The sequence below is a fragment of the Harmonia axyridis genome, chromosome 1, assembly GCF_914767665.1.
Source record: "Harmonia axyridis chromosome 1, icHarAxyr1.1, whole genome shotgun sequence".
NCBI lineage: Eukaryota > Metazoa > Arthropoda > Insecta > Coleoptera > Coccinellidae > Harmonia > Harmonia axyridis.
In genome coordinates, this window is record NC_059501.1 from 25,579,197 (window position 1) to 25,593,835 (window position 14,639).

Consider the following 14,639-nt stretch of genomic DNA (forward strand, 5'->3'; position numbering starts at 1 on the left):
TAAAACTTATACTCTTCTTCTTCTTCCTTTTGCTAGGGAATTCTCCTTGTTTGCTAGGCCTTGGCTTCTATTCAGTAGATGAGGAAAACAAACTTTCTCCCTATCTCTTCGGTGGTCGTTCAGGTTTTCTTCTTCCAATATTTGCAGATGTATGCAATTCTATCTGACGCCATCCCATCAGCATGGTCTCCTAATTTCCTCTTTCTCTGCCTATTGCACTTGACAATATCCTTTATATCTAACCTATATCTTTTTGACTTGCCGGTCTGCTTATATCTCAATGTTCTGCTCAAGATATTCATTTTTACCGTTTTGAGCTCCTGGTTGGTTCTGTTTCCGCATGGGTTTCTATGGCGTAGATCATAATTAGGCGCACCATTACTTCTTTTGAGCATCTCACCTTACTTCTTTTGAGCATGTACTTTTGCCGAACCATTGTGTTCAGATACCTAGTTATTTGTGCTGTCTTAATAGCTTGCTGTTTGACTTCTGCATAGAAATCCCTGTGACTGATGATTTTAACTCCGATATATTTGAAAGTCCTAGTTTGTGTCGAAACGATTCTCTACTTACTACACTCACTAGATATCTTCGTGTTGTGTTGTTTGCTGATAATATTGGAAAGGTGTAATAAATAGCCTCTGCATCCTCACAATCCGCCAAAACAAGCACCTCGTCGGCAAAGCATACAATGTTTATACAGGGTGTTCCATGTCAGACGAACCACCCCGTATATTTCTTATCCCATAGTGATTTCCCGAAACACATGGAATGATTTTGTTTGGGGGACATCTTTAAATGTATATTTGAGGCTTGAACGAGCAACCCCCTAAAAGGGGGCACTTCTACCCCTCAAAATTGAATAAGGAAGAGCGATACTTCAATTGAAAGCCTTTTTGCAACGGTGTATGAAATATGAAAAACGTAATTTCGATGAGCTCATCTGAGATGGAACATTCTGTATACTTATACTCTTGCATTAAATTTATCTATTAATTTATGAGATCAAATATTCATGCACAAATTCGATTATAACTTTTTTCCTTGAAGTAAGTAGTCGAAGTCATGCGTAAGGAAGATACAGCAGTCAGCACCCTACATATTTCATTATCTGATGCTGTGGGTCTGACGGTTATGTACTTGAATGAACTATCCGTGATCATGACACTCCCATAGAATTCTTATTCGATTTGAATCAACACGGAAGATGTTATCCATCGACGTACGAATCCGATGATCTCATGTTCTTAGCAATTTCGTTCATCTTGAAGGATACATATTCGGAGTTCAATATCGTTCATTCCCACATTGTTATTAAACTATACAGTTGTTGCAGATCGAATTGAATGTATTTGTAAATCATAAGGTACCGGAGAATTGATTATACTATTAAATGTTTTCGTAACCTCTGCTCGTTTATGATATATTTCAATATATAGATACTATTCTCTTGCAATTGCAATTAGAGTATGGCTGAATATCTCAGTATGGATGTTCGACATTTAATTTCTTTTGTTTTAAAGTGTATCAGTTAATTTTTTCCTTTTTGTTCTTTATACTTTCCCCTATCTAAATATTATATTGTTTTGCACCAGTACCACAGCCCTAAGTACTAGTGTATTATGCCGTTTTGACAACGATGATGCCTTATTCTGAAATTAAAGGTTACTTACAGTCAATTATGTCCATAGATTCGAAGCATTTCAAAATTATTATTCGTAATTTAGAATAACATACCTGCATCAAAACTCACATGATTTTTAAACCTTCCCAATAGCCTTTTTTCTCGCCTTTTTTTTAATCAAAGTAGATGAAATTTCTATCCTTGGATTCTCGTTTATTAAGAAAGAATTATTTTGCGCTCGATACGTGAAGTTCATTCTGATATAGTCAAATTCTCACCGGAACGCGTGCAGGACTTTGATTCACAACAAACTATAATATCGTGTGCATTCACCTTTGGCAAAAAAGATCAACGTCGATTGACAGATTTCAGATATATTCATGCATTTCCATATACATAGCTTGAAGCTGCTTCACGTAATGATAGATAATTGTAAATGACTGAAACATAACCATTTTCTCCCAAAAGTTGTTTCTTGAATGTATAGGAATAACATCACGAAACAATAAACACTGAATTATCATTCGTTTCGAGTAAATAACTGAGCAGCATTTTAATAATACCCAATCTTGGTTTTAACAGACCTTTAGCTAATTTCACCGCCAAAAGTTGATATGTGGTTTTGTATTTATTTGGCGGAATAAATTTTTATTTATGACTTGAATTGGAAATAATAAATAATGCGGATGATTGAAAATGAAAAGGAGCATTGAATTATTGCAGAGACCGGTGTTTTTTAGCTGCTTGAGAAGGTTGTTGTCTATAGTTTGACAGTTGGTAATGTCAAACTGTGTTGACATTTCGGTTCAGTAAGGTTTGGCAATTCATCATGAATCGTTTTACGCCAGAACAACACTTCTAAATTGTGGAATTTACTTTGAAAAATCAAAACAAAAAAAAAGTTCATAGAGCTTTTTTCCGTTCTACAGTCAACATAATCGGTCTAGTGAGCCAGCAATTCGTTCAAAACCATCAAGAAGTTAAATGACCATTTACCTCGCATTTCGGCTGATTAGTCCCACAACTATTTATTTTATCGCAAAAACAAAAGAGACAAAGTTTTTCGAAAATAACAGGTAATATTCTGCAAAGAAAAATGTTCATTCCCTATTCAAAAATCTAGTTGATCTTGAAATATCCTTGGTCCTCAAACTCCAGGAACACATTGAATGTCTGCACTCTATGTCCTCCTAAAGACTAATAAACTATTTATTGGAATATCTTTTGATCCATCAGGTTTTTTTCAAGGAGCTAATTCAGTGCATCTTTCATAATGATCCACCCTATACAGGGTGTTCCTAAATTGAACGTACAAAGGAAAAGGGAAGATTCCTTAAGTGAGTTTAAGAAAAAAAAGTCCCATAAACATGGGGTCGCAAACGTTTCGTTTTCGAGATACAGAGTGTTGAAGTTTGAATATTTTTCAAGTTTTTTTCTCATGGTATCTACACTTCACAAGATATTCAACTGAAATTTGGCATAGATATTACATTTGAGAGTTCTCACCACGTGACATGGCAATTTTGATAGAAGATCTACAGGGTGATATTTTTTCTGGAACACTGCCACCTGTTCTTCAGCAGAACTTTTTTTTGGTGAGCAACTGTTAATTTGAAAAAATGTAAAAAGAAGCTTTGTTCTTATACTAAACTTTTCGGTCTTCTGTAGTTTTGTCGTATCTACCAACGATTTCGAGAAAAAAAAATTTGAACGATTCTCTCGAAATTCTCGTAACTATGATAGGAAGGCCAGTTTGTAATCTGTGGTGAATGAATTCAGTGCCAGTTTTGACACATCAAATTATTATTATGAGACGAAGAACAGAAGCTTGTATAAGAGTTGGGGGAGGACATTTTCAACATTTGCTGTAGTTCAGTCCTTGGCGGTTACTTAGTTTTCTTGTTATGATTTTTTTTTTAGTTTTACGTTTCTTGTTGTAATACATTTTTTGTGTTGATTATACGAGTTTATCGAATCTTTATGAATCATCGCTACAGATCAGGAAAATTTCCATAAAAACTGACACTGAATTCATTCACCACAGCTCACAAAGTGGCCTTCCCATCATAATTTGGATTTTCACGAGAATTTCGAGAGAATCGTTCAAAATATTTTTTCTCGAAATCGTTGGTAGACGACAAAACTACAAAAGACCGAAAAGTTTAGTATAAGAACAAAGCTTCTTTTTACATTTTTTCAAATTGACAGTTGCTCACCAAAAAAAAGTTCTGCTGAAGAACAGGTGGCAGTGTTCCAGAAAAAATATCACCCTGTAGATCTTCTATCGAAATTGCCATGTCACGTGGTGAAAACTCTCAAATGTAATATCTATGCCAAATTTCAGTTGAATATCTTGTGAAGTGTAGATACTATGAGAAAAAAACTTGAAAAAAATTCAAACTTCAACACTCTGTATCTCGAAAACGAAACGTTTGCGACCCCATGTTTATGGAACTTTTTTTTCTTAAACTCACTTAAGGAATCTCCCCTTATCGTTTGTACGTTCAATTTAGGAACACCCTGTATAATTAAATCTAGGAATAATTCCATGCATTCTCAAATTGAATAATTACTATTAAAATATTAATCAGAAATAGAAACTTGAAATTTGGGTGGACCTCTTGATGAAAATTGGTCTTATCAAAATTATCACCAATGCGAATTTTTGCAAATATTCACATTTTGTGACAGATAAAATTAACAAATTAATGGAAAACGGCACTGATGCAATTATTTCCTTTTTTCAACATACAAGATGTCATAGCAAAGGAACATGATATCAATTTCAACCCATTTTCGTATAATATGTATTTTCAGATTTACTAGGCCTCAAGTTGATGTCATTTTGAATGTCTAGTTTATTATTATTACCCCTATCATAATGAGCGTGATAAATGGATTAGTGTTTTAACTAAAAAATATTCAAATTATTTCTGACAACATTTCAATTTCACTGACACAGTTAATGTTTTAGAATGACTGAAACGTAGAAGTACTTTCTAGAAACTATTTTCGTAAACATGGGATAACTCTCCAAACAAAACATTATGTTGAATTTTCTGTGGATTGATTTATTGTTTTATTGTGGTTATATTATACATATTTCATCGAACTCAGTCCATGTATTTATTTATGAGTTTTATAGAGTTTTTCATATAGGTACCTGAAAGGACAGAAAAAATATAAAAAGGCAAAGGAGATCAAACGTAAGAGATCAGCAAGTCTGCGAGAAAGTAGGAGCAGTGTAAACAGTTCTTAATTTAGCTAAGGACCCCGCACGTTTAGTATGGGAAATGGCTTTCCGTGAATTTGGCTGAATTCTTGATATGTTGTAGTTCTTGATGAACTGATCAGAAAAGTCCCTAACCACAAAGCTCAAAAATGGACAGTTTTCGAGATATGGAGCTTTGAAAATGGATTTTTTGCAATTTTCGGGGTTTTTGCTCATCAATCGGGGAGCTCTCATTTCTGGTTGGGTTGGAATTTGGATGTTTGGCGGCCAGAACCCGACTGAGAAATGATCTTCCTTGGTTATATTAGGCACCGCCATCGATAATTTTTCATACACTGCTCCACATTGGCTATGAAATGAGATACATAATCCAAGATCTTCCATACATCTTTTCATGCCACAAGATGACGCCAGAATAATTCACATGACCGAGAAACGACATATTGTGAGATTTTTTTAAGAGAGACCATAATAACTGAATCCTCATATATCTGATGTCCAATAATATCAAATATGTTGGCCGAAATGTTCATAACCAGGCATCGCGAGCTGTAATGGGGGAAAATGGGGAAATCATAATCATATATCCTCAGGGATAACAATTGTGATCACTATTGATGTCATTTACATATGATATCTGATTTGTTTCTCACAAATCTCGATAATCTGACAATGGGGTGCCAAGACATTTTCCTCAGAATGTCTCGAAATTGATGATAGCATCTCACAGACAAACGAATCCGTGAAAATGTCTGCAGTTTTGATGCAATATAGTATTATACGGGTAGAATATAGAAGTCCAAGTGTTGGAAGCTAACTATGAATGGAACTTCCGATATTAACCCACGAATTCTTGAAAATAATTTTTTTTCTATGAACTTTCTGAACTTCACACAAACGAATGAATACTATCTAATAATATGATCGTTGGCGAAATGAATGAGTAGATCAATCAAAAACAATATAATAATGAGAGTAACATTCATGATTATAATAACAATAATGATAATAAACAAAAAAGTTCATAGAAAAAAAAAATATTTTCAAGAATTCGTGGGTTAATATAGGAAGATCCCAATATTATAAATGAATATTAATGAGTCGAAAGTGAGTCAAAATTCGTTCATAAGAGTAATAATCTTGATAATGTAATTTAGTTCTGTTTGAAATTAAAACGAAGGAATATAAGAAATTGCGTCTGGAAGCCATATCGGTTGATGAATCAAAAAATTCATTCAGATGATTTATGCTACCAGAATTTCGAGCGACTTCACACCTTCCTAACAATATTTCATTTCATTCAGATCGTGTGGGTTATTATTCAATCCGTTTATTTACACTACTGGCTGATAAAAATATAATGTTACACTTTATGCATACTATGCATGAATGAGTATTGGGTTACTTAAATAGTGTCACTTTTTATCGAATCATTTTCTCACAGCGATTATCAAATGGATTTTATTGAATGGAATACTTTATTCATTATATTTCTTGAATTACCAAAACAAAATATGGCAATCGAATGTTTCTCGATAATGTTATTGTGGGTATATCTTAATACACTGTTTATCAATGGAGGTTTCATTCAATAGCCGGATGTTTAATAAACGAATAGCTTCGTGGTAACGAAGCCATAGAATAATTCATTCTTTTTCTTTCAAAGTTTCACGATATCTGAACTTTTATAATTTTGAACCGAATTTATTCTCAGTTATTTGACATTCATGATGATGCATTCGAAATTTTATTCAACTAATTATTTCCAAACTACATACGTGATCGAGTTGAAATTTCGCACTTGGGTGCAAAATGACGTACTAATTCAAGATAAATACAAAATTATATCCAGTTCGCTTAAGCAGAACAATGTGAAATTCTAGCGAAATGTTGAAAAAACTCCCAATATACCTGCAAAAAAAGGTTTAGAATAGAATAGAAATAGTTATTTACTATATAAGTGGGATAAAGGCTTCATCAATATACAAGGTGAGTCTTCAACTTGTACCGGGTTTTTCACCATAATTTGATCCCCCCTTTTACTTTGTTACTGAAAGAGGTACAAAAAAATGTTTTTTACATAAGTTTCACGAAATCGACTAGTGTTTCTCAAAATGATTTCATAAAATGAAATATATACAGAGTGGGCAACATATTGATTGCAACTTCATTTTTTCAAATAGAATACCCTGTATATTTTTATATATTTGACTAGCTCTTTCTCCCCTGATTTCGAATATATAACATATGTTTGGCATATCTCTCTTATTCTGAGTACCACAGAGTTTCAAATTTTAAGAACCACCAGGTCAGCTAAGTAATCAGTTTCCAAGTGATAGGCTGCCATAACTCAAAATGCTTTTTGTTGAGTTATATCGTTGGCACGATATGACATACGTTTTTCAGTATAAATTGGAATTTGGATGATTTGGATGCAACTCCATATATCTCCTTGTAACTCCTTGTAGCTTTCTTATTTTTATTGTTCTTCACATAAAGTGAAAATATTTCAAATTTTTCCTCTTTCTATGCATGTCACGTATGTCGTATATCGTTACAAACGAGATAACTCAAAAAAAGGCATTTTGAATTATCGCAGCCTTCCACTTGAAAACTGATTACTTATTTTGTCAGATGGTTCTTAAAATTTGAAACTCTGTAGTACTCAGAATAAGAGAGATATTGGTCAAGACGTGACGATATAACTAAAATAAAAAAGCATTTTGAGTTATGGCAGCCTACCACTTGAAAACTGATTACTTATTTTGTCAGATGGTTCTTAAAATTTGAAACTCTGTAGTACTCAGAATAAGAGAGATATTGGTCAAGACGTGACGATATAACTAAAATAAAAAAGCATTTTGAGTTATGGCAGCCTACCACTTGAAAACTGATTACTTAGTTTGCTGGTGGTTCTTAAAATTTGAAATTCTGTGGTACTCAGAATAAGAGAGTTAGACCAAACAAATGTTATATATTCGAAATCAGGGGAAATAGAGCTAGTGAAATATAGAAAAATATACAGGGTGTTCCATTTGAAAAAATGAAGTTGCCATCAATATGTTGCCCACTCTGTATATTTTTCGTTTTGTGGAATCATTTTAAAAAGCCTTAGTCGATTTCGTGAAACTTTTGTAGGAAACATTTTTTTGTACCTCTTTTAGTAATAAAGTTAAAGGGGGGTCAAATTATAGTGAAAAACCCGGTACCTATCTTTAAATATATTTGAGCGTTCATTCCCCGAACAGGTCGCTCTATCATTTCGTCACGATATCTGAACTTTTATAATTTTGAACCGAATTTATTCTCAGATATTTGTCATTCATGATGATGCATTCGAAATTTTATTCAACTAATTATTGCCAAACTACATACGTGATCGAGTTGAAATTTCGCACTTGGGTGCAAAATGACGTACTAATTCAAGATAAATACAAAATTATATCCAGTTCGCTTAAGCAGAACAATGTGAAATTCTAGCGAAATGTTGAAAAAACTCCCAATATACCTGCAAAAAAAGGTTTAGAATAGAATAGAAATAGTTATTTACTATATAAGTGGAATAAAGGCTTCATCACTATACAAGGTGAGTCTTTAACTTGTACCGGGTTTTTCACCATAATTTGATCCCCCCTTTTACTTTGTTACTGAAAGAGGTACAAAAAAATGTTTCCTACATAAGTTTCACGAAATCGACTAGTGTTTTTTAAAATGATTTCATAAAATGAAATATATACAGAGTGGGCAACATATTGATTGCAACTTCATTTTTTCAAATAGAATACCCTGTATATTTTTCTATATTTAACTAGCTCTTTCTCCCCTGATTTCGAATATATAACATATGTTTGACCTATCTCTCTTATTCTGAGTACCACAGAGTTTCAAATTTTAAGAACCACCTATAGCAAGCTAAGTAATCAGTTTTCAAGTGGAAGGCTGTGAATGCTGTGATAATTCAAAATGCCCTTTTTTGAGTTATCTCGTTGGCAATGATATATGACGTACGTTTGTCATTAAATGAAAATATTAATCGAATATGAACTACACAGAAGCGGAAAAATTTGAAATATTTTCACTTTATGTGAAGAACAATAAAAATAAGAAAGCTACAAGGGGAGAATATATGGAGTTGCATCCAAATCATCGAATTCCAATTTATAGTGGAAAACGCATGTCATATCTTTGCCAACCAGATAACTCAAAAAAGGGCAATCTGAGTGGTCGCAGCCTACCACTCGAAAACTGATTACTCAGCATGGTAGGTGGTTCGAAAATTTGAAACTCTTTGGTATTCAGAATAAGAGAGATGGACCAAACATATGTTATATATTCGAAGTCAGAGGAAAAAGAGCTAGTCAAATATAGAAAAATATACAGGGTGTTCCATTTGAAAAAATATGGTTGCAATCCACTCTGTATATATTTCGTTTTGTGAAATCATTTTAAAAAACACTAGTCGATTCCGTGAAACTTTTGTAGAAAACATTTTTTTGTACCCCTTTCAGTAACAAAGTTTAAGGGGGGGTCAAATTATGGTGAAAAACCCGGTACATAAATTTCAACCGAAGATTCCTGAGGTCAAACAAAACATTGTTTTCCTTTACCATTTTTCCCATTCGGCCCGGTTAAAACGATACAGGGTGTTGAAAATCGATAAGAAATGTTATTTTTGACTTTATCTCGTATGTAAATGGTTCTATCGAAGGAAATTATTTTTGGAATATAGCTTTTCTTTGATGTGGTGCATATTCTCCGAACACAAAATTCCATCTACATCTTTCAGTTTCTCCATTATGAACATTACATTCCATAAAAATACCAGGAATTCGAAGAACACAACTGCTAAATATAACTTGAATGTTCATTAATAAATATTCGGCTAATTTGAAAAATAAAAGTATTTTCATATTTCCCCGTACAAAACGCTGTTGCCGAGTAATTTGATCTCAAAAAAATTATTCTGTGAAATTCAACAAATTGGATATTTGGCTAAATGCAACTGTTCTCTTGTGAAAAAAAAAACACAGAAATGAATATTTGCAATGATGTCATGTACCTCAGATTTTAAAATTGAAGTACTAGCCAGTTTGAAAATGAAGTTATTTGAATAAGTTCATCTCAATTCCACGATTTCCACAAATTATTGAATTTTGGCACAGGTCTGGTAAGATACTTCATTCAAATTAACCCTTTTTATGAAGAATCCATATCACTCTCACTCTCACTCTCACGCCCATGTTCAAAAAAGTTTTCACAAAATAGTGTTAGTGTCATTAAAATTACAATAATCAAGATCTGAAAATCCGACTGAAAACTTCTGCTATCGAACATTACTGTATTCTTGTTCAGGTCATTCAAGCTTACATCGAAACAAACCACTAGGTACATCTATATACTACACAAATTTTTAAGTGATTGAGATTGAATACTTTTGTTATTTTGCTATTCGATTAATTCATCCTATAGCATATTAGCATATATGATTGACATACTTGTTTGGGAAATTATACTTGAATTTCTGGAAAATATGTATAAAGCTTCTGTTGGGTTTCTTCAAATCTTTGATGAATTTCATTTCATGCTAACATATCATATAACAATAACAGTGACAGTGTAAACTATGAATACTGTAAATAAATATCTTAGGTAAGGTTTGAACCAGGTATTTTCGGCTTCTAATTTCTAATTACAAACTGTAACCGAAGCTATTGAAGATGAATTTTTTGTAGAATCTGAAAAACAAATATCAGAAAATTTCATTTTCAAATCGGAAAAAAAAAATGTCAGTTACTCATTCTATTTCCACTTTTGAATTCTACAAGCTACGCAAAATTGGCTACCCACCAGCTTCTTCATATTTTACATTTTTAATGACTGGAATAACTGTCATTGCATTTTCGATTAGATTATATTTTCCGGATAGAAGAGAACATCAAAAATCAATTAACCCAGTCGTTGAGTTACGAGGATCAATGTCCTATAGCAACCGATTTTTTGTTAATTTATACAAAAAATTCTTATATATCAAAAAAAAAAACTCGAGGAGGAGAAATTGAAGGCGTAAAAGAATAGTTATTTATAATACAAGTGCAGAAGGCATTGATATTCTTCCACGAGTTCAAAATTCAAAAACGAGCCACGAAGTGGCGAGTTTTGGAATGAACGAGTGGTAGAATGAGCCTTCTGTACGAGTATTATACATTATTTTCTCTAATTCATTGCATTTTCGTTGAAATTAATGAAATATTTCCATAAATATAATTTAGTGATTTTTGCATTGAAAAATGTTGGTTGGCAGAACTAATTTCTTTAAGGCAAATTGATGAATTGACATATAAAGCCGTGGCGGAAAGTTCGGAGTACCAATATAGAATAATAAAATATAACCATGAAAACTGTGCGTTTCTGATATATTCTCGCACGATTCTGTTCTACAAGATGTGGAAGAATGAACGGAATAACCACAAAATTAGAGAAACAAAATTCTAAAACTCAAGAGGGGTTTACATATACCATGTGGCATTCCCGTGATCTGTCAAAATTTAACTACTCCTCCCTCCTCGACGATTTTGAGATCCCACCACTTTTTAGGATGAGTGAGTCAATCTCAAACGTTCATCTGATTAACTGTCCTTTTCTACCATAGGCAATAATTCAAAATACATTTTTAAGAATTTATTTTTAATTTTAGAACAAAAATTGGTGTTTGTTCAGAAAGTTATAATAAAGGTATAATAAAGCATACTAATTTTTAATCTTATTCCTGAAATGTTATAGACACCTCTCTTAAATGTGAATGTTTCAGGATGTTCAACATTTTCCTTTTCAATAACTTATAAAAATAAGTGAAGGAATTTTAGAGTTATATAAGTGATACAATATTGCCTTCATGCCTTCAAATAAATACCAAGTAAAGTAAAACGTTAAAAATTTCTTCAAAACGTCCTACTTTCTTGTAAGAATTGTTTTTATAAATGATAAAACTTATTTTTCCTTATTCCTAATTCCACACTTTTAACTAAACTCATTGACGTTTTAAAACCTTTTACTTTCTGTAACGAATTACGAAGAGTAAAATATTTCTCAACTGTTGATGAAAAGTAGGTATATTTCGTCATTAATTGCGAAAAATACAGACCAAAATTGTTGCAGTCCTCTTTAGTGTCATAAAATTTGATGTAGGTTTTACAACTTATGAAGATTTGTGTTGAGGTAAATTCGATTTTGATACGTGATTAAAAATAATTTATTTTTAAATACATATTAATGAAACAATTTAAACAACTATTGATAAGCTTTTTTTTAAGTAAAGCATAATTCACATATATGTTGTCCTGAATTCTTTGAGAATAATTGTACATAACGAAATTTTAGTCGCTTTCTCAATGTCGCTCGGTACTTTTTTTCCAATATTTTTGACAATCAAAATCACGAAACATGACACAATACTTGCTTCCATAGCAACAGATAAATATTGGATCCGAAAGGAATTTCCTTTATCGACCGTCCTGAATAGTGCCTGCCAATAATAATTGTTACTACTTATGATTAAACGAGTATAGATACCATTCATATCCTTACTGCTGAAAATAAAACATTGAATAATTGTTTAAATTCTGTTATGGTATAGAAATACTGTATTATATAATTTGTTACATATAATATTCATTCATTCATAAATTTTTCCATTTCAAACACTACAAAAATTTCTCAGTATTTTGATTATTATCAATTCCATTATGATAGATGTGAAGAAGAATACTGCAATTAAATAATTAAAATTTGAAATATGAATATTCGGATATATGGTGACATCTACCGGAGGAAGTTGTAAATTAGATATATTTCCTGTTAGGCAACTTACAATGAGAAGGAAGATCCAAATAGTTGATGGTTAATTGTGAAAATTCTCCGTTGAAATCTTTAAGCAATGGTATGGAACATACCCTTATTCATTTTTCTATATATTTCTATTAATTCATTAATTTGGCACAGAATTTAGCAAATTTATCTCTAACTTTCTGGAGAAACAGTCGAACTTCATAAGCGCTATAGCACCATCTGTTGTCGAGGAGCAGCAGCTAACAGGTCGGATATGTTGATATAGAATTCTGTACTTTAAAATAGATTTCCTTGAATCTTATACAGGTTCCGTTATACCGTTTCAATAGATGTAATATCAGCTTTTGACGCTAGGTGTCCTTTCTCTGATTTCAATCGATAAAGCTTTCCTGCAAAATACTTTATATTGATGGTAGAGGTCTTTTTTTTAGCACTCTTCTCTAATACTGAATCAAACTTATATGATATAATTTCGAAGTTGACAGTCATTAGCCGTGTTTTATTGTCCTTTGTAATTCAAATTTCGTAAACTGTTTATTCTCGAAATCACAATAATTAAATTCAAAATATGTCGAATACCAACCAGTACGTTGTTCATAACCCTAATGAATTATATATGTTGTTTTTGTTGTTTTTGAAATAATATTCTTCTAATCGTTTAACAAGTAATCTGTAATTGTCGAGTACTCTAGTAGATGGCGCCTCAAGCATATGCAGTGGCGTGCAGATGTTCTGCTGGAATATTCAAGGGGAAGATCGTTAGGTATATGCGTATTTCAATAACATACACCTTTCTACCATTATCCTATAAACTCTAATGAGTTAGGGTGCCATCTGAAAATTATTTAAATCGTTGGAAAGATATTTGATCTTTAGAATCATTCAATTGTTAACTTTTCAATTGATTTCTAATTTAGAAATATGCGAGACAAATCGTTTAAAATCAAAACCTACATTCTCTTATCAGAGGTAGACTAGGACTAGAGATTAGACGGATTGCCAATAAAAAATTGATTTCCGAAAAGAGCATGAACTCAGCTTCAATACGAGGTATCACTCTGATTTATTCACATAAGCAGGACCGAGATATCTCGCGATTAAACATGAAACGTGCAATTTTCCTTGAAATCTCATCTAGAAAGTTAGGAGCTTCAATAAAATCATTTAATAATGAAACAGCAACAAAAAACATCCATGTAATTGCATTAATAAGTCAAAAAAATTAGGAAGAAAGTTAATGAATTCTTTATAATGGAAATCAGTAAAAGTTATTTGAATTGAAAACCATTTCCTTATGTTCATTTCTCTTGTATTTTCAGATTGGATATAGTCCTCCGAATCATATCGCCATTATTCATTTATATATCTCAACAATTAATTATTTTATTCATCAACTATTCTCTTCCCTGGATGTGTTCAGCATTAACTATGTTTTCAATTTTCCCCATGAAAAATAATCAAGTGGGTTAAGGTCTGGAGATCGAGAAGCTCATGAAACGGGTCCTTCTCGACCCATCCATCTATTTGGGTAAGTATTGTCAAGGTAATTTCTCACTTCTAAACCAAAAGGGTTCTAGCCCCCTCTAGTTGAAAATATATTCTTGTAATAATGCTTTGCAGCATGCCAGATAGAATATTTTGTAAGAAGTCATGATGAACCGAATTTCCCAAACGACCATCGACAATCTGAGACTCTGAGTATTGAGTATTGGTGAACTGAGCCTCGTCTATTTCCCTAACACATAAAACATTATATCAGCATATTCTCTATTTGTCAAATTGGTCATTTTGATAATTTCGAAATTGTATAACGATATGGAGCACAACCAATAAGTAATAACTTAAATTTTAGGTGTCAGCATGTTTTCAACATAGAAAATGATCACAAAATTTGTTTCGAGAAATACATATTTTGTATTGTTGTTGTTTCGCTAGTGA